Here is a 22,360-nt window from a genome sequence, read left to right on the forward strand (position 1 = left end):
GAAGACCGAAATTCAAAATTTCTGACTCTACTTGTCCTGAATTATCTGTTAATGAAGAGGCATTGTGGTAGGAAGCAAGAGTTGATAGTAAGTAATAACAAATTTCTGATTATCATAGCATTTAAATTAATGAAGATGAAACAATAAACCCTTGCATTTGGTGCTGTGACCTGGAACAAGTACATTCTAATTCATTAAACTAATTTTACCCATAAAGTAGAAGTACCAAACTAAAAAAAAAAAAAAAGAAAAAAATTAGGTGGTCAGTCAGAAACAAGTGAAAGGCAAAGAAGAAAAAAGTGTGGTTTATGCCCCAACATCCATTTCATCTATTTTATCCCAGATTTTAATGTCATGTAATCTATACTTGTCTATGATTGATTCAGAAATGAGCATGTGATCCAATGATACAACGCAAACAGAAGTTGGCTAGAGAGGCTTCTGGGAAATTTTGTTTTTCTCCTAGGGATACAGAAACGGAAACAATCTCTATCTCTTTTCTTTTTCTGATTGTTTTCATGTCTAGATATGCTGTAGCCATCTTACCACTAATAAGAGGAAGGTGATACCTGCAAAAATGGAAAAGCAGAGAGATGATAACGTCTTTGGACATATAACTTCACTTTCTTGGAACCCGCTGGGTTTCTAGTAAAGTGAAAATACTCATTTCCATACTGTTTAAGCCAATTTTAATTGGGATTTCTACTGCTTGCCGTTGAGAGAATTTTAATATTACAGTTAATCTCAGAAAACTTTGGGAGATGAGAATAGGAGAGGAGAGTGTTGTTTCTGTATTGGAGATTGAAAAAATATTACAAAGATTGAACCTAATAACAGCTTTTAATCCAAAGATCCATTTATCCTTGCAGACTGTATTTTGTAGCATCTCTAAAAGTGACAAGGATTGCAAGCTTGCTTGTCAATGTCATTAAAATGTGCATGACATTTTCAAGGAGAGAAAATAACTGCCTGAGCCAATGGGCTTTTTGGAGCCATTTTGAACTGATGGACCCCCTTTCACTAGGTGAAAATAAAATATATGAGTGGAGGCAGGGAGGGGGATTTCAAAATGCTTTGAGAAAATGTCAAATGTAATCTGTCCCATTTGATGTAATAAAACTATGGGAATTCCTAGGTAGGTGCTTGATTAGATGAAAATAAGACCAGAAACTTCATCAAACCCAAACTTCCAGAGGAATTTGTGTCCTGTCAGTTGGGAAGACTTGCCACAGTGGGATGTTTTAGCTAATGGTTTGATTTTTGCCTAAATCATATAATCTCTTTGTTTCAATTCTCTCTGGCCACCAAACAAAAGAACTAATTCCAGTCCTGGATATCTCAGAGTGATTGTGTAGCAATAATAATGACATAATATATTTCCCAGCACTCAAAAATGACTTGCCCACAGTAAGCACCTGATAAATATTTGTAAAGTGGTGGAAAGTAGTTTGGATTTAGAGTCTGAACAAAAAGAGTCTAAACAAAACAGCTAGATCACTGATCAGCACATCTACATGGAAAAGGTTTTTCACTTTGCCTGACATCAGTCATAGTTTCAAATGCCTGGTAAACAGTTCATTGGTTTGATTTCTGAAAAATACCAGAATATAATTGTCATAAATTCTTGATATTTTAAGGCTTATAACAGATATAGTTAATTGGAAATATGTCTTGTAACACAAGATTTCACTTTTGTTAGTGTTCTCATATTAAGTTATATTATTTTTTAAAGAAACACATAGACTTGCTTTACTCCATTGCTAGCAGGTAGTGTCTTTCAAGTTAGAGGCCTTTGTGAAGATGGTCACTTCATGTTTTAGGATCAGGCTGTAAAAGCTTATCAGTGCCCAGTGAGAATGGACAGCTTCACACTGTCCAGTGTGAGGTAACATGGCTGGGTTATTTCTTTAGGAGCACCCTCAACTCTGTATCAGTAAATATTTCCTTTTGGGCTTATCATTTTCTCCACAAAGAAATCTTGCAAGCTCCTGCCCATGATTCATGAACTTGAATGTCAATGTTCTTAGAGTCAAATAACAGAAGAGAATTGGGGATTTCCCTGTTCAGAGAACAGATTTTTGTGATATCCCTGAAATCATTCTCTGACCCACCCCAGAGTCTCTTGGAGACTCTTTGCAGAGAGTAAACCTATTGTCTTTTTCTGGGAGTGTGGAGGAGAACCAGGTATGCAATAACTATTTACACAACTTTTCAAATAATTTTCCCATCTCAGTCCCAAATGCTTCCTATTTCCAGAAGTCCTGTTATTCAGGAGTCCTTAGTATTTCTGGGGTCCTCTGATGGAGATTAACCTGCATTTGAGATGCCTCAATCAATATAACAAATTTATTCAACAAATATGTATTATCATGTGCCAGGCAGAGATTAGGCACTTGGGATACAATAGTAAACAAAACAAAACTCCCTCTTCTCAAAGAGTTTACAGAATGTAAGAAACAGTCAATAAACAAGACACATACTAACTAAATAAATTATTTAATATTCTAGGGACTGTTAAGTGGCATGGAAAAAACATTAGAATAGGGTAAGGGGATGGGGGGGTGCCAGGAGATAAAGAGCAGGTAGCAATTTTAAAAAGGGTAGTCATACCTAGTGAGAGTGTGAATTTTGATTAAAATTTGATGGAAGCAAAACAGTTATCTAAGGTAATACCTGGGGCAAGGGTGTTGCAGCCACAGGGAACTTCCAGTGCCTAAGTTCTGAGGTGAGAATGTACTTAAGTGTTTGATGAACAGCAAGGAGGCCAGTGTAGCCAGAGTGGAAGGAGTGAAGAGAAGAAGACTGTGGGGTGATGAGGAAGGCAGGGAGGTGGCAGGGGTGTGAGCTGGAGACACACCCTGCTTATTGTGTAAACATTGTATAAACACTGGTTTTTTACTCCGAAGGAGTAAAAAACATGCCAGTACAGGCTGCTAATCACAGAAATGACGTGACCTGATTCATATTTTAGGGATATCACTGGTGCTGTGTTGAGAATAGATTGAATGAGGGGCCAGGGTAGAAACAGGATACTTAGCTAAGAATTAGTTCATTAGTCCAGGGAAGAAATAATGGTAGGCATACTTGTTTCCTGGGGCTGCCACAACAAATTACCACAAACTGGGTGGCTTAAAAAAAAATATTCTCTCACGGTCTGGAGACTAGAAGTCTGAAACCAAGGTGTTATGTCAGCAGGGCCATGCTCCCTTTGAGGGCTCTAGGGAAAAATTCTTTCTTGCCTCTTCCAGCTTCCAGCAATCCTTGTTTGCCGGTAGTCCTTGGCATTCCTTGTTTTGTGGCACCATAACTTCAATCTCTGCCTTTGTCTTTACTTAGTTGTCCTCCTTCTGTGTGTGTCTGTATCTCCAAATCTTTGTTCCTTAAAAAGACACCAGTCATTGGATTCTCCCTGATCCAGTATGAACTCATTTTAACTTTATAACATCAACAAAGACCCTATTTCCAAATAAGGTCACATTTATAGGTACCAGAGTTTAGGGCTTCAAGATATCTTTTTGGGGAGCACAATTTAACCCATGACAGTGAGTAGTACTAGTAAAAGACGGTGGGAAGTGATAAGTTTCTGGGTGTAATTTGAAGGTAGAGCCAGCAGAATTGTCTAAGGACATGGATGTTGGATATTAAAGAGAAAGCCTCCAAGGTTGACTGACACCTGAAGTTTTCATCTTCCCTTGTCTGCTAATTCAGTTACCACTCATGCATCTGTTTTTTAGCTTTCCAAATTTTGTTGCTGTTGGATCCTTTTCAGTATTTTCTCTCAGGGGTTTATAACTTTAAAAAAACCCCACTAGTTAGGCATTTTAGTGGGGTTTGGAAAGGAGCTGTAGGAAACACATATGTGTAGAGTCTGCAGTGTTTATCCAGAAGTTCTCTCCAGGGGTGAATCTAAATTTTGTGGAGGCTGAAGCTTAGACATTTTCAGGGCCCACTTTAAGAAAAATAAATAAGTAAATAAATAAATAAACAAATAAATCCAAAATTAGATACCATAGCAGTGTTGCCCTTAAACCAGGATCCCTCTTCTGGACACACACACACATAAACACACAAGCATACACACAGTTTATTAAAGAACTTGGGATCTGACTGTCAGCACTACTAACATGGAACAACCTGTAAACCCAAACACATGCCCTCATGACTAACACCTTTCAGATCTCAGGAAAGTCTTTTCCACATCTCATGTTCTACGTCCTCAAAAAAAAAAAAAAGTTACCACATCCATACTGTGAAGATTTGGAGGTTTTGCTGATGTGAATATCTGAGAAAAACATTGCTTTGGAGTTTGAAGAGGATTTGAACAGCAGAAATACTTGTGTAAGAGAAATACTGAGTATCTTGTCAATTCCTCTTTCTGAGTAAGCATGACTGCAAGAGAGTCTGACTTCTTAACATATCATTTTCCAGTAGTGCCAAGAATTCATTCATTCATTCACTTATGCCCCTATTCATGTCCTAACATATGATTGCAGAGGTACTCATAAAATCAACATGGTGTTCACAACATTTGCACTAAAGGCAGCTGAGAAATGTTTTTCAATATTAAACAATTCATGTTAGTCTTAAATTTGTATCTATATGTAGCTCTAGTTATAAGTGCTTGAGGTTAATATAGATTCTTCACCTCACTATGTGAATCTAGATATTGCCTTAAAAGATGATGAAATTACAGTATAAGTAGCAGCTATTCACATGATAAAATTAAAATGTTTTGTAATATTTTCTGTAATAACAATAAGATATATATAGCTCCTTGTAATGTTTGAACATAATATTCAAAACTCAAGGTTCATTTCTGAATCTAAGTATTGCCTTAAGAAGTTTACTGACAATTCCAGTTGCTATTGCCCCAACAAAGCAAAGTTTCTTCAAATTGAATTTAATAAAAAATTATAAAATAGTAAAAAACGTTGATAATGTGGCATCAATATCAATAAAATAAAATTATCTGAAACTCTTGATTATTATATATAGTGCTTTTGATAAAAAGAAAAGAATTAAGGCAATAAATATCTTTAATCCATGAATTGTATGCATGTTTATGTTATTATTACCCCCAAATTATCATTCCATTAATAGAATACCAAGCTGTGTACAATAATTAATTTCAGTCATTTTTGAAAGTTGATTAACTTACAGTCACCTAAAACCAATATATTTTTTACATTTTTTCCTAATTCATCATTATGGAGGTAGAGTTGTCAAGGTTGGAGAACGTACTTTATTTATAGTCGTTAGCGTGTTTAAACTTAGATAATTAGAATGTGGTGTAGGTGCACTTTTGTTGTACTCTTCCCTAGGTCCCAAGAATGTTAGGAGTGATGGACCTGTTCAAATGTAAAAGTTTGCTTAAAATGAGAAAAAAAATCAGGACAATTTACATACTCAAGAAAAAAAGGTCAAATATACAATTTCCACAATTCCAGAAAAATAATCACAATTTTCTTTCTTATACTAATTTATTGACTGATATATCTATATTTTTTTCCTGTAGTTTTTGAATTAATGCTCTTTGCCTCTTCATTTGACAAAACCTTTTATATTTTAATAGAGAGACTATTAACGTATATAATTCAGTGTCTCTTATAGCATGGCAATTCAAAAATTTTCCATAATATTAATAGTTTAGAAAATTTTTTTCATCTTCACAAATCATTATTGGTAATATCCTAGAAATATTAAGTTGTTATCAAATTTGGAAAAAAACTCTATCAAGTTTTTTTCATGTGAATTGTTGCAAATACTTTCTGTTGTCATTGCTATAGTTTGTGTCCTATAAACATGGGAATTCTGATAAATCCTACTTTGTGCTATTCCCATCAAAAGAAATTGGAAGAGCTATATAGAGGTTGTGTTTAGAATCCAATGCGGTACATGATTAAGTCTGTTCCTGATAGGAAATAACTTTTATATTTACTGGGTGTTGATGAGATTCTTATTCTTTGCTGACAAATTTAAGTCTTGTGATTATAACAGTTTTCCACAAGGACACTTTCCTGTCCTGATGCAACCTCTGGAGTTGGGCTTGCTGTCACAATGCTAGGTATGCTGGCACAGTGGACCATAGGAGGATACCTGGGAGCTGTGTCTACATTTGAATGACCACCACCAACTTAACTCTGCCACAGACATGCCTGAATGTACAAATACATTCCAGTAAGCTCAAACTAAGTGTATGTCCAAGTCAACCTCTTTTATCCCAGACCCCTCAAATGCCCATGGCTTTTCCAGTGCCATCAGACAGCCAGTGTGAGTGGAGAAAAATACGACCCTTTACACAATTGTAGTTATATGCCCTAGTTTTGCAAGTTTAAAGAAAATATGTGACCATGTAAACACAGTGCTAGGCTCCTGTCTCTGGGTCTTGTTAGGCATCTGTGCAAAGGAAGGGCTCTGCAGCTTAAGCTTCATTAGCTTCACAGATTCCCGTCTGCTTCCTTTATAAAGTTGCCTTGCTGTTGCCATTGATTGCCCTGAAAGCTTGGCTGACCAACATCTTGCGGGGGGGTGTTCTTCAACTTCTGATGTTTTCAGTCGCTTTATATTGGATAGTGAATACAGTGTAGACCGTATAGAATTCAGCTTTGTTTGCACAATTCAGTCATAGGGCTTTTACAGTAAAAATAAAATCAGTTAGTAGATAACCAACTTTTGTTTCTCAGAAGCTAAAAAAAGCAAGTTTAGAATTGAGTCACACATGCGGCAGCACACGGCGAAGAAGAATGAACTGAAATGAAAGCACAATCTGGAAGAATAACTTCAAAACAATGCAGCAGGATGAGAGCCCTGCTGCTACCGTTTATGATTCCCTCCAAGCCCAATGCTCACATCTGTCTGTGTGAGGCCGTGGCACACTCCTAGGCAGCGCGTGGGTCAGGGGGCGCAGGCTCTGGATTCCCACACAGTAACGTGAAGAAAATCAATTTCAATCCTCCAAGGATGATACACTGCAACTGAAGGTCACTAAACACTCTCAGTTCTCTTGAGACCCTTGAGGCTTGAGAGGAGATTTCCAAAAATTACCACACCTCAAATTTTGGCCCTTTAGATGAAAGCATATACTGTATTTATATTTCTACCCATTTTTACCTATGTAGGTGGGAGGAAGGGGGAGAGACATGTACAAATATGGATAACTATCTGAACAGTCTGGTTCAAAAACATCTGCTTCGACAGTACATCCCAGGAGTTGTCATCAAACCTATAAAAAGACTGCTGTATTCATCCATGAAAGGAAAAGTAACTTGCATTTTTTGGGGGAAAAATCCATTTATTTTACCATTGGTTGCAGGCACTTTGTTTTGAATAATGCCTGTGCAAGTTAAGTATTTTAGTGGGATTTAGAATGATTAGTGAAGGAACAGTAAAGTTAGAAACATAAAACTTACATGTGTGTGTCTCAAAGCAACCCCCTCCTCCTTTGCTTGTTATGTGGCCTAGCTTAATTCATTTAATTCCTGTGACCCTCAGTTTTCTCATCTATAAAAGGGGATAATAATGTCCAGCCTACCAATGTTAAAGGATTGTTACGAAGATCAAATAAGGAAACTGTATGTAGAAATGCTTTTTAGAAGGAAATGTTACAAACATAAGACATTACTATATTTTTTGAACATCTGAAACTAATGCCTTAAAGAAACAGGTTTTTGGGTTGAGGTGGGAGTGATGTACAAAAGGTAGAGAAGTGAAGGGACGTATTGAGAAGAAAGTAAGCTTAGACTGGTTGGTAGAAAGTGTGAGGGCATCACAGTGACCTTGGGGGAGTTTTGAATAAGAGAGTGGGACAGCCAAAGAGAGTCGGTGGGAAGGTCGCTAAATGGGACTTTAACTACTTTAAAGAATAATTTTACAAATTCTAGGTGGAAAATATCCAGAGATGTTACATGCCAAAAAATACAATGGACACAATATAACATGGTTTAGCAATTCCCTTACAAGTTAAGCATAATCAGAAGGCACATTGACCTTTTCCAGTTGCTGTCCCTTCAGAGATGCATAACACAAACTAGCAAATCATCATCCCCCCAAAAGTATTTATTAAGAACTCATTTGTCCACAGTGCTAGTGGGTGAAATCTAATGGACTGGGAAACCTATTTCAGTTTTCTGCATAGGTTCAGCTATTTATATGCTACAGGAAATGGCAGGGGTTTATTATGTGATTTGTAGACACAATAAAGTTAGTGCTCAAACTCTGCCTAGTTGCTTCACCCTAAACTCAGCATTTTAGCAATTCAGTTTAAAAAACAAACAAACAAGGACAAAAAACATCTAGTATGACTATAACGGAGAGTATTCACAAGGGTACCAGTGACACCAAACTTTGAAAATATTCTGCTCTTCTTAAAATGGCTAGCACCTCACATATTGAAGAGCTGGGTGATGAGCACATTGATTTCGAGACTCGTATTATGAGAGACTTGAACTGGCTGAAAGCAAACCTGATGTCAATCCTGAACAGGAGAGTATTTTGTTCCTGACCTCTGGCCCAAAGCATGCCAGATTAAGGTCTTTCACCACTCTTGCTTTACTAAGACCAGGCTGTTTGGTGTCATCACATTGTGAAGAAGGCACTTCTTTCCTGCACCACCAGTTCATGCTTGGGAATCTCAGTTTCACAAATGAAACAGCACACAAGAACTTGGCTCCGCTTGGGTATGCTGTCCTGCATAAACGCATGTGAACCTGGCAAGTTACCTGCAGTGATGGATAGTGGCCAATGAGGGCAGCAAAGAGCAGCATCCCAGTAGCAAGTGGACCACAAGGATTTCTGGCTGAGACAATTAACACCCAAGAGGGGGGCAGAGTAACAGCAGAAACCTGGGAGAATTATGCGTGTCAGGCAGAGAGGAGAGCGCTGAGAGATACAGAATAGAGAAGGAATTATGAATAAGAGCCTGTACACACATAAAAGAAATGCCAGATAGAGTTTGGAACTTAATGTGAACAATCTGATAGACAAGAACTCAAGTAAGAATCAAAATCTGAGACTGCTTATGGAGTTGTAGAGAGAGGAGCAAGATGTGGCATAATGTGACCAGCAGACAGTTCTGTCTGCTGGATTCCCAGCTTTTTCAAAACTCGTGTCAGTTTTTGTATTTGGAGATTATTTAAATCCCTATTTTTTAAGATTGACTGTTTTATACTTGTCCACAGCATTAATAAAAAACCTATCTAATAAAGTCAGTGAATAATAATTGTAGCTGATACATAGAGTATTTATTGTGTGCCAGGCAATATTCTAAGTATTTTCAACACATCATGTTAAGGAATAAAGGCAGTTAGGTGTTTAGAGTTATTCTTTCTTTTTATTAGTACTTAAGCTAAGTTTTGAAAGCTCAGCAATGGATATTGTTGGTTTCCTATTCAGCATTCCTCCTTCTTAAGAAAACCCTATTTTCCCCATTTTTATTTTAACTAAAAAAATTTTTTTTAGTTATTCATCCTTCTTCCTACAGCTTGTGGATCAGTTTACTCTCAAGCCCAGAAGTGAGCCATGGTTCATTTTGTGTACAGTAATTTTTACCCATGCTCAAGAGTCCTGATTGACATACAATTCCAGCCAATGAGAATGAAGAGAATTATTTTAAAGTCCCACTTAACTCTTCCATGAGGGGTCTGAGGGGTAACTACTTTATAGATGGCACAGCCTGCTTGTAAGGAGTTGGGGTTTGATCCCAGAGCTGTCTGATTGCTACAAACCCAGGCTCTTTCCACTGTAACACTCAATTTCATTCTTAGTCAAATAATGCTCTCCCTCCTCAAAAGATGTATACATACATCTTAATCCCTAGAACCTGTGAATATGTTACCTAATATGGCATAGGGTATATGTTACCTTATCTGCAGATGTGACTAAGTTAAAGATCTTGAGATGGGGAGATTATCCTGGATTATCCAGGTGGGCCCTGCAAGGATCCTTGTAAGAGGATGGCAGCAGGGTCAGAGTAAGAGAAGGAGATGTGATGATGGAATTATATCAAAGTGATGCTGCCTTGAGCCAAGGAATGCAGTCATCCTCTAGAAGTTGTAGAAGTTTCCACCAGGAGCAGATCCTCACTTAGAGCCTCTAGAAGTAACTTGAGGCTGCCAACACCTTGATTTTAACCTGGTTTGTGGCCCATCTTGGATTTCTGACCTCCAGAATGGTAGGATAATAAATTTGTGTTGTTTTAAGCCATTAAGTTCGTGGTACTTTGTTACAACAGCAATAGGAAACTAATATAACACATAAGCATAAGTTTAATATTTGATATATCAGAAATATGATCAAATTTCTCAAGAAAAAAGTAGATGTAAATTTTGAAATTTAATTAACTTACAACTCTTGTTTGTTGTGCCACAGTACGAACATTACAGATTTTTCATCAAGCAAAAATAGAAACCGCTTCTATGGTATTTAGGTAATTTGACTCCTGTGTTAGTAATGCAACCTGTATATCATCTGAATGTTTCTGTTAAGTGTTTACGACTATCTGTGTGTCTTCATTTTGGCTTAAATATCATATGATGTCCTGAATGATTGTCCACTGCTGATGGTAGATGTGCCACCATCATGAAAAATGTTTATGTTGGAAGAAGATGTTGGCTAGTTCAGTCTACCTTGTTTTAAAGTATAAATAGAAATAAGAGAGCTTCTTGAGGAACTGAAGCATTTCACAAAACAGTAACGTAAGTTACCTGCCACAAATGATGTTTTTTCCTATGGAAATTATATTGCTCTTTCAAAAGACAGCCATCCTATTATATTGGCTAAGCTTTGTGCAATGGATTTTGGAATCGTTTTCAAGGAGATGGTTACTAAGAGTTGTGTCTGTGACCTTGAATTGATTTAGTTATTGAAAGACCATCAGTTTACTTTGCATAATCTGCCAAAGGCACCCACTTTTCCATGGAAATGGGAATAATCAAAAAGCCTGCATATATCATGGATATTGATTTTTGTAGGACCACAAAAGGAAGGAAGGCCTTCTGTGGAAGGCCTTTTTTAAAGCACTCTACTCCATCTATAGCCACAAGTACAGACCAGAGGTGGCATTTAATTCCAACTCAAGAATCACAGTGAAGTATTGTTTCTGAAGTAAGGTTCACCATAAATCCTCAATTAAGCTTATGCTGTTCGTTGATAAGAACCTCATAGAAGTTGTTATCATGTCTCATACAGGAAGATAACAGCCAATAGAAATCACCAGATTTTCCACCTCCCATCTGTCACTTCCCCATCTATCATAGAAACTGGCCTTGGGTAAATAGAACTGGGAAGGTTTCTCAGACCTCTCTGTAATGGTCATAGTTACCAATAAGGAACCTTTGGGGGCACAAATCCTGCCTCCTTACTAGCTATCTATATAAATTTAGTCAACACAATTTATTTTCTCTAAATATCAATTCCCTATTTTGTAAAATGAGACCAATAGCAGTACCTAACTCATAGGATTGTTGTCAGCCTGAGATAATTCACTTATAGAATCTGGTGTTTAAATACTCAAAAAATATTCCTAGTTATTATTTTCTTCACCCAGTTTTGGTTGAGAATTTACCTGTCAAACAAAAATGTATTCTGGCTATCACATGGTCTGTGTTTACTATTTTATTATTTTTATGGCAAGACTTAGTTCTTGTTAGATACTGTAGAACTGGATTAAAGTGAGGGTCTATTAATCTAATTGAAATCGTGAGGCCCTTTCCATCATATAATGCTGTCTTCCTCTTTTGAACTCATTTGAACCACAAGGTGAAAGATGCAGTAATTCTTTGGGGGCCACCAAAATGATGAAGTGGGGATACCTGTTAATTCTGTATCTACTTGAAAAACACATAATTCATAAGAGCTTTAACAATGAGGTTAAACTCTTAAGCACCCTGCTGTGCTTACGTGTTTATATCAGCAAGTGTGGGAAGGAATATGGTATAAGCTGAGGGAAATGCTGCCAAGGAGCCAGGGTGCTCATATTCATTTTGGCTTCCTTAGTGTCCCATACAGAAACATTTATTTGTAAGCTGTAAGAAGTAAGGTATAATTAGTTAGGGAATTGTTACTTGTAACTAAGTTCAGTCCTGGAGACAATTAAGCTTCTGCTTGCTCCTAATCGTCCAAAGCACTATAGGTTTACAGAGAAGTGCTCTGATATAATCTATGCCTTTAAGGAGGCTATAAGGAAAAAGAGACAATTCGAACATAAATATACATGTTGAAGAGGAGATGGATGATAAAATGCCAACACAGTGTTATGCCTTTCGGGAGAATAATCTTGTATTTTTTTTTTTAAATGTTGGGGGTTGGAGTTTATTAATTAATTTATTTTTGCTGTGTTGGGTCTTTGTTTCTGTGCGAGGGCTTTCTCTAGTTGTGGCAAGCGGGGGCCACTCTTCATCGTGGTACGCGGGCCTCTCACTATCACAGCCTCTCTTGTTGCGGAGCACAGGCTCCAGACGTGCAGGCTCAGTAGTTGTGGCTCACAGGCCTAGTTGCTCCGCGGCATGTGGGATCCTCCCAGACCAGGGCTCAAAGCCGTGTCCCCTGCATTAGCAGGCAGATTCTCAACCACTGCACCACCAGGGAAGCTCCAATAATCTTGTATTTTATAGTATACATTAATAGTAGGAAATCCTCATAGGACCACTGAAGGTAGCCCCTTAGAAGCACAGGTTTGAACATCTTGGAATCACTGAGAAATTATCTCTCCGGAGAGCAGACCAACACTGGATATCTGAAGATAGCCTCTCTCTGAAGTGTGCGATTGTCAGGGCTCCTGGAAAAAATGAGAGTTCCTTCCTCTTGTTAGGATGGATCCTCCATTGTCATACAAGGAGAATGTAATCAGAACTATCTTGTGTGGTTCTAAAGGGAGAAGTAACCTCCATTCACAGAAGGGTTCTTTCTGGATCCAGGCTTGAGGCCCCAGGAGTGGCTATGCCTGGAAACAGAAGCACCTGTTAGAGGATAGAGCATGATAGAGCAAACACAGAGAATAGTGCCTGCTGCCATGTTCTGGACCCAACTTCTAGGTCAGAACCTACCAAGATCCCAGAAATTCCCTCCGAGGTCCCCACAGGAGACCCTGGTCACTATCCAAGTTAAAAGCTTCCTCCTACTTCTGGGCTGTCAGTGTGTCTTATCCAGGCTCCATATTATCCTTATCTTATCCTAGTGGTCTCCTTGAGGTTTCTGGGAAGGAACAGTGCATCCCTGGAACACATCTGACAACAGGAGGCAATGTACTCTAACATTTTTGGACTGTCACAGTACCAGGAGATCTTTGGAAACTATGGAGAGGCTAATAGTTCCAGACTTTGTGCTGTCCTGGCTACAAGCTTGAAGGCTTGAGTCAGTTTATTTGGTCACCAACATTTTGGCATGTCCATTATTCAGGTTTCTGGAGAGTGTTCAGCAGTAGAAAAATGACTCAATGGCTTGTGATCTAAGAGAGGAGAGAGACAAATCTGCATAAAGAAATATCACAAATGACAAAAGAAATATAATTCTAAGTGGATATTAAAATAGGATGTTTTGTGTCTGAGCTGAGGTCCCAAAGGCCAACTATACAGTAAGTGCTAAGAATTAGCACTTATTGTATAGTTACCCCTGGTTATTCTGTCTGGAGGTAGAATTACCATGAAGCTAAAGAAGCTTAAGCTTCAGTGCTTCTCAGGTGCATGAGATCCTTCCAAGGCCCTTTATTTAAACACGTACTAAAACTTTGTACTGTTTTTTTCAGGAGGGCTCCTAGAATTGTTTAAGCTTAGGCACTGAAAATTTGGGATCTTCTACTGGGGACCAGTGGTTTTCACACAGGAGTTTAAGTGTACACTTTACCAACACTTTCCAAGAGGTATGCAGCATAGATAGTTTTAAGAGTATCAGTCTCCATATCCTTAGCTTCTATATGTATTATTTTAGTGGATTGATTTACCTAAAAATATGCCTGTGGTCCAAGTGTCATGCTGGTTTTTCTTTTGCATTTTCCCGTTTGCATTCCTCTTTCTCTTACTTTACAAAAGGAACACATAACTTGTTCTGAATCTTAACATGGTGACTTTTTCCCCCTCTGGGTTTAAAAATATTCAGGTACCAAAGAGATTTCGTAAAATATTGCCCTTGGAGAAGATCCTCTAATCCAGACTTTTAAAAAATCATTACCTGACCGCTTCTATTAGGAGTGACACATGACATAAGAAGTGGAATATTTTGACCATGTTGGCAGTTTCCAAAGTTAGATAATTATTTTCATTTAGATTTGTTGCCCCTTCCATCCACTGAATATTGATAAAGAATAGGAAGACTATGAAGAGTCCAATAAGGACAAAACAAAGAAAGGTGGGAGTGAAGTGCCTTATTTCAACCATACAGCAAACTCCTTGACCTGACTATTATCTATCTATCATCTATCTGTTTATCTCTATCAGTCTCCTATCACTGTTGTTAGCAAATTGCTATAAACTGGGTGGCTAAAAATAATAGAAATTTATACTTTCACAGTTCTGAAGGCAGAAGTCCAAAACTGAGGTGTTGGCAGGGCTTTACTCCCTTCGGAGACTGTAGGAGAGGATCAACTCCTTGTCTCTTTCAGCTTTTTGGTGGCTGTCTGTATTCCTGGGCTTGTGGCGGCCTCACTCCGATCTCTGCCACCATGGTCACATGGCCTCCTTGTCTTGTCTATGTGTATGCCTTATAACGACAATTGTCATTGGATTTAGGGTCTGCCTGGATAATCAAGGATAATTTTCTCATCGCAAAATCCTTAACTGAATTACTTCTTGAAAGACCCATTTTCCAAATAAAGTTACAATTACAGATTCCAGAATTTTGATGTGGATATCTTTAAGGGGCTACCATTCAAATCACTGTACTATCTAAGTATCTAATATCTATCTTGTCTATTCATCTATATCCATATTTGTATCTATTTATCTATCTACCTATCTAATGTTATCTTAGAATTAGAATTCAAAAGAGAGATTGTTTTCATGGAGGCACAAAGTAGCACATTTATTTGAAATGAAAAATGAAGTCAGATTTTTTAATAGAAAGTCAGTCTGATTGACTTAAAAATAAGGACTTGCTTTGCCTTTAGGTTTATAATAATTATTTTCCGAAGGGGCAATAAGCCAAATCAATAGGCCCATGGTTTTGATAAAAATATGTGAAAATATAAAAATCCTATTTCCACCAAAAATATTTTGGGAAAGACTACTTAAATAAACTGTATTTTTCTTTTTTCTAACTATTTCTGCATATGTAAGGTTAAACAAGTTGCTTCTAAGTAGAAGAATAATGGGATTACTGTCATTTAATAAATCTTGGTTTACTTACTAGAAATAAGGAAATGAATTACTCCAATGATGGAGTAATTCATCCTTTTTAAAAAGAGATGATTTCCTTTTATTTTATTTTTTGAATAAAATTGAAGCAGGGACTAATCAAATTATTATTAAGAATAGATTTGTTATGATCACCATGAGGCTTTTGGCTTTTAATTTAAGAGTTATAAGAATTGAAAACATTACTATCATAAAAGTCCTTGTGTTACCATCATCTTACTTATGTGGATAGGTTTTCTTATTTTTATATGTATAAAATATAGATAGATTTGATGCTAAATCCTGTGTTATTCCAGCAAAAATAATATTCACTCAGGGATTCATGAATTACCTGAAAATAAAAGCCAAATCTTCTCATTAAAATATTTCTTTCCAACAAAATTGTAATTTTATCTTTGAAAGTTATTTATAAAAAATTGTAATATATCCAAGTTATTCTGATCAATTACATGGTAATAGTAATGGTAATAAGGACTCAATCCAGAATAATTTTTTAAAATACTTAGAAACTTGTGGTCACAAAAGATTTTAATTTTTTTGACTTATATACATATTTTAGTCCCATAGAGCTATAACAGGGTGATTACAAAAATAATTTCAAACATAACAATATAATACATTAGGTGAAATTCCTGTGGAGGGAATTGGGATGGGACTTTAAATTCAAAGAGTAAAGAGGGTGATGTAAAATTTCCAACTGTTAGAGAAGAATTTGTTCATGTATTTTATTTTATTTATTTTTAATATATTTATTTGTTTGTTTATTTATGGCTGAATAGGGTCTTCATTGCTGCGCACGGGATTTTCTCTAGTTGTGGCATGCAGGGGCTACTCTTCCTTGCAGTGCATGGGCTTCTCATTGTGGTGGCTTCTCTTGTTTTGGAGCACAGGCTCTAGGTGTGGGGGCTTCAGTAGTTGTGGCTCACGGGCTTCGGTAGTTGTGGCTCGTGGGCTCTAGAGCGCAGGCTCAGTAGTTGTGGCGCACAGGGTTAGTTGCTCTGCGGCATGTGGGATCTTCCTGGACCAGGGATCGAACCCCTGTACCCTGCATTGGCAGGTGGTTTCTTAACCAGCACGCCACCAGGGAAGTCCCTTGTTCGTGTATTTTAAAAGGATAGTGGTGGGTGTCAAACTGCTGTGATAGATTTCACCGGATACGTTAAAAGAGTAACGAAACAGGTTTTATTCTAATGCCAGTAATTACATTTTTCGCAGCTTTTTAAATATAGGATAAAAATTTAATTATCAACCTAAAAATAGGCATGAAGGTACCTAATTAAAAAACAGGGTTACATGAAAGAAAACAAAATGCATTGTTTTAAACCATCTAAACACATCTTTTCCGTGCAACGAGATTATTAAAATCATTCCTCCCAGTATTAAGCATCATCTGCCTCCAGCCAGGAAAAAGTGGCTGGAGAGAAGTTTAACTGGAGACAGTTGTCTATAGGCTGAGCTCCCATCCCTGTCCCCAGGGGTGAGGGATGGGAGGGGCTTTTTCCTTACCTCATGCAAAGACAGAGTGGCTTCAAAGAGACAGCTCAGTGAGCTAAATATGGGGACCCAGGACCTCATGTCTGAATGGGTTGGGGCAATGTCTAAAACTGTGAGCCTGTAACTGGAGCTGCTCTACTTGGTGGCAGAACCTGGTGGGAAGGCTGAGTTGGGAGTGAGCCACACTTCCAAGAACAATGAGACATGTTTTTTGGGCACTTGATACAAACTTTGGTTTTAATCACTCCCACCACAATGATAGACCCAAAAGGCCGGGGATTTCTGCCTTTTTTGTTTCATTTTGGTATTCCTGACACTTGGGACAGGGCTTTGCACATAGTGGTTGCTCTATAAATAGGATGAATAAATTAACGGAATCCTAACCCTTTCTAAGCATCAGTCTACCTGCTCAGCGCACTCTTTGGGAACCAGGTCAACCCCAAATCTTCCCAGCCTCCTCCTGCTGAATGTCCCCAGGTCTCCAGGGGTGAAGTTTCCTTCAGTCAGAAATCCTGGAGCCCTGGTTCTCAGCACTGGTCTTTTGGCCATCAGTACCTCTGGCCCGAGGCTGCCAAAAATCCTGTGCTGGCTCTCTCCATTGGAATTCTGCCTCCACCCGCTTCCTGAGCCCAAGTGTCCACTCTACAGGTGCCGCTCGGTCCTGAAAAGGAAGAGGTACTTGGTTTGAAATTAGGAAGAGGGGCAGCACCACCCTAGACCATCAGATTTTTTACAAGAGTAGCTGGATAAAGTTATGATTATGGTGATTTTTGCTACTTTGTAAAGAGAGGGATTGAACAAATTTGTTTAAGCATAATTTTAAAAAATCATTTGTTGTTGGTGGATGTGCGTGGTTGGAAACATTTATAGGGAAAAATATGGCTTCAGAAAAGAAAATTAGAGAAGCATAAGTGTGTCAGATACATTAATGGTCTAATTGAAAAAAGCATAGCATGTGTAGAAATGTTCCTATAAACACCTCAACGTTGTGTGTTTCCTGCATTTTCTTTCTTTAATGTCTATCCATTGGTGCGATCATGCAGTACATATGGATTGAGTTTCTATGGAGTGGGAGGGGTAGAGCACCTTTGTTAAGAGTGGGGCTGCAGAGTCAGGTGGCCAAGTTCAACCTCTGCTTCTGCTGCTGATTGGCTATGTTACCTTGGGCAAGTTGCTTAAGTCCTCTTGGCCTCAGTTTTCCCATCCATAAAATCAGGATGATAATAATATCTGCATAATGGGGTTATTGCGAGGATTAAATTATATAATACTCATAATGCACTTAGAGTCATGCTGATTCATACTGATAGCCTAATTATTATGTTAATTGGGCACACAGCTCTAATATTATACTATTATCAACAGCTATATGTCAACTTAAAGGCTAATACTTATGTAGAAATTTTGCACAGTCTTAACAGCATGGTGATTTCATTAAAAATAGTATTATTTTTTTAAAAATTCATTTATTCTTACAGACCTGTGAATTCAGAATGCTTAGCTTTTTAAATATTATTCATATTTAGTATGTTTGAGAGTAAAATATATGCATTATACATTTTATGCAAAACAAGAAGTGGTTAAATCTAGAAGTTTGGTCCAAAAGGGCAGTGTTTTAGTACATTCTAATTGGATGGAAAAGATAGTAATGTGACTTTATGATAAACATTATTAATGCATATATTTGATGCTTTTTTATTCAATTGAAGTAATTAAATGTTTTTGAGTCTAATGAAGAATAGCCCATTTTGTCCAAGGCAGTACTGCTTATTTTATTTATTTTATTGTCTTAAAGATAATATTTTGGTACTTTTGTAATTCATATAAAGCAAAAAGAATGATGCTTTGGGACTTCCCTTGTGATCCAGTGGTTGAGACTCTGCACTTCCACTGCAGGGGGCACAAGGGGTACGGGTTCGATCCCTGGTTGGGGAATTAACATCCCACATGCCATGTGGCACAGCCAAAAAAAAAAAAAAAAGTGATGCTTTGTGAAATTGAGACTGTTAATGGAATAATGAATAACGAATAGCCCTTCTGGTGACAGTTTGGGTAGCAATGGCAGAAATCCTTCTACTAGGAGAAGTCTTAAGGACCTAGAATAGTACATACTGAGGCTTGACCAGTTTGGGGTGAAAAGGAGGGTAAGGAGAAAGGTAGATGATTACAAAATCTGCCCCAGAAGTGAGGCATCCCCATATTACAAGTTCAGCTTTGGGGACCAGATCTCTGACTTGTCTGCCCAACTTTTCAGTTGGTTTTCTGTGTTCAAACCAATGGCTCCTCCTGTGTCTCAGTAAACACAACTTCTTGTACCCTCACTAGACTCTTCTAGCTGCCTGCTACTCTCTATCATTTTAGAGCCATCTCTCAGTGAGGCAGCCAATGCGGATGAATCTAATAGTTTTCCTGGAAAATGCAAAAGAGTTATGTACTTCATCTGTTAAGACTCAGAAACCTAACAGGTGCCTTCCAATACCAAGAAAAAGACTTGAAAAAACCCATAAAACTGGCATTGCTGTGACACAGGGAAATTGAATTGTTTGGTTGAATTTCATGTTTCACCTGCTGTTTTCAAAACTGCTTTCCAAACCCCTGATCTTTGATTTGTTGGAAAGTTATCTAGAAATTTCCATTTTATAATAGAGAAAAGTTTTTCTTCTCTGCTTACTTTTGTGACAAAACTTACTAATCCCTTCATCAGTCTCTCTTGAGTTTTCTGGTTGCAATTTTCATTGTCTAAAAGGCAGGCAGCCTTCTGAAACTGCTTCTTGTAGTGGATTCTGCACTTCCCTGGCTTCCCTGTGTAGCCCGTTAGAATCTCTTGTCTAAGAGGATCCCAGCTTTGCATCCAAAGGCAGATAAGCTCAGCTCAGCTCAGCCCAACACAGTGACACCCATCATGAAAAGGACCAATCAAAGCACTGAGAGCAGGACTTCTCAAATGGAAATTGGGTATGCCTTAAAAACAGGAAGCATTCTGTTAACTCTCCTCTCCCTTCCTTCTAGACCAGACTTCACACACACACACACACACACACACACACACACACACACACACACCCCTCCCCAAATATATTTTTGCTTTCATTACTATAGTTGAAAAGAATTGCTGTGTCAGTGTTTTGATGCATCCAGGGACTGAATGTAAACAACATGGTACAACTCTAGAAACTGCCATCATAAAATATTTTAAGAGGCAGAATAGAGTAAAATAAAATAAAAATGCCTTTTTATGTGATATCTCAGAGTAATTCAGGATTTATGGTACCTTAACCTTTAGAATCCAAAATATTAAGCTATGTTTCTTAGAGATAATAACTCGGTTGTCCCTCACTTATGTGTCTTAGATAAAAGCCTACTGCCACAGAATCCATGAATGCTCAAATACCCTTGCGGGCCTTTAGTAGTAAATCTTATGGAATAGCTTATGGCCAATGTAATGGCCCACAGTAGCCTGTGAATATCATGAATTCTAATAATACTTACATCAGTAGAAACATGAAGTAATGTCTCCATTGTAATTAAATGATGTATTTAGAGCAGTGGACTAAATGGTCCCCTAGTGTGTTGGTGATATATTCTAATAGTCTTCTCTTTACAGCCCCACATGGTAATATTCATGCTTTATTCTGGAGGGCTTTGCTTCTGACTGAACATTTGAATTGCAACATTAAGTGGTAAAGTGGATTACAGAGAGACCCCATGAATATGGATCCTGATCAAGAAACTAAATGCTTAAAAAAATAAAATGTTACTATTTAAATAGAGTGATTACAAAAACATTTTTATGTGGAGGAATTTCAGACATCTTTGTCGACTCCCCTCCCTCCTTATTCTACATCCCAGAAGCAGAACATATTTGCCACAATTAAAAATTTAGTAGGATGAAACATCGGAACTTAAATCACTGTAATTTCTACTGCGTTTATTGAATTTAATTTGGGCTGTTTGAGGTACAAATTAGTTTTGATAATAATTACATTATTCCATTTTTTAAACATGTTCATTTCGAAGATTATAGCCAAATACAGAGCATATTCGTAGGAAGAGGATACTTTTACCAGTGCTGAAAATAAATTATCTAGCAGTTGATTAGTTAAAAGTGTCACATTGTGAATTTTCATTCTTTATTTTTCCCTCCAACCAGTCACTAAAGCAGTAGCTTGAGGCATTAAGAGCCTAGGGCAAAGCTGAGGGCGTTTCAGTCTATCTAGTCTAGCAGTTCAGGATAAGTCAAAGAATAGTCTATCCTTGTATTTGATAATTGAATTAGACAGTGTGCCTATATATTACATAAAATTATACTAGAAAAAACAGTTATATATTTATTTGATAAACTTAAATATTGTAAGATATTTTCTATTATCCATTGAATATTATATTTCTTAGAGTTTTTAAACACATTTTCTAGGAACAAGGAAAATTCTCCACCCCCGTTGATAATTCCTAGTGCGTATGTGTTCAAGGAATGTGGATTTCCAATGACGAAGCACTAAGTTTATGTACAGCTGCCTTTTCTACTTGACTAAGTTAATATTGACGTGTGGGTTTGCATGGTGTGTGTGTGTGTGTGTGTGTGTGTGTGTGCGTGCGGCATGTGTGGTGTGTATTTCAGTGTGCATTTGTCTACTGAGGGCATTACAGATTTAAATTCACTGAGCACTTGTAAAACTCCATGCGTGTCACTGAAATTACATATGTGATGGCATTTGTTGCTCAGTTGTTTTATGTTTAAAAGTGATTTGGCTTGCCTTATTTCCTAAATTTGCCTTCACTGTATATTGAAAATTGGCTTCTGTTGCACAAATCCAGGAGTTTAAACAAAATCCCATTGTTTTCACCACAGAACTTTGCTCTAGTGGGGATAATTGGTCATTCGGGGTGAGTTTACATTAACTCCCCTTTTATTTTGTATTGCTTTAAAAAATGCATTTTTTTAATGCTCTCAAAGTTTTGCGGAAAGTCAAAGAGCTGTCCATTTATGTAGTGGTAAAAACTTACTCCTCTAGAAGAAAAGAAAAGCAAATGCATAGGAACTTGTAGACACTGCTCAAATACAGCACTCTAGCTAAATGAAGAGCTCTTTATTTGACCAGTTTAGACATGGCTTTGGTTGGCAAGCTAATTCTTTGAGCACCACCCTTGAAAATCATGCTAATGAGCCTCTTCACTTCATCAAGTAGGATTGTGGACCTTTTTGTCTGCATCATTAAGGCCCCAAATTGCCCCATTAGCAAGGCCTCAAATTGCCCCTCAGGGTCAATATTTAATGCAGGTGAACTTAGGTTAACTACCCTCAGAACCCTCTGGACAACAAACAATGTGGAGTACCTGTTACAGGGAAATTCATTTTCTCCCCGAGTTTCCGTTGTGAAACACCATTTTCCATATCCGACTTATATTTTAAATTTATTTTGGGAAAAAAGACACATTAGGTTTATTTTCTGCTGCTGATTCCAGAAGAGTGAGTTTTAAAATGGAAGACAGAAATTCTTCCATCAGGCACGCCCACCAGCGTGCTT

The sequence above is a fragment of the Leucopleurus acutus genome, assembly GCF_964270905.1.
Source record: "Leucopleurus acutus genome assembly, chromosome: 6".
NCBI lineage: Eukaryota > Metazoa > Chordata > Mammalia > Artiodactyla > Delphinidae > Leucopleurus > Leucopleurus acutus.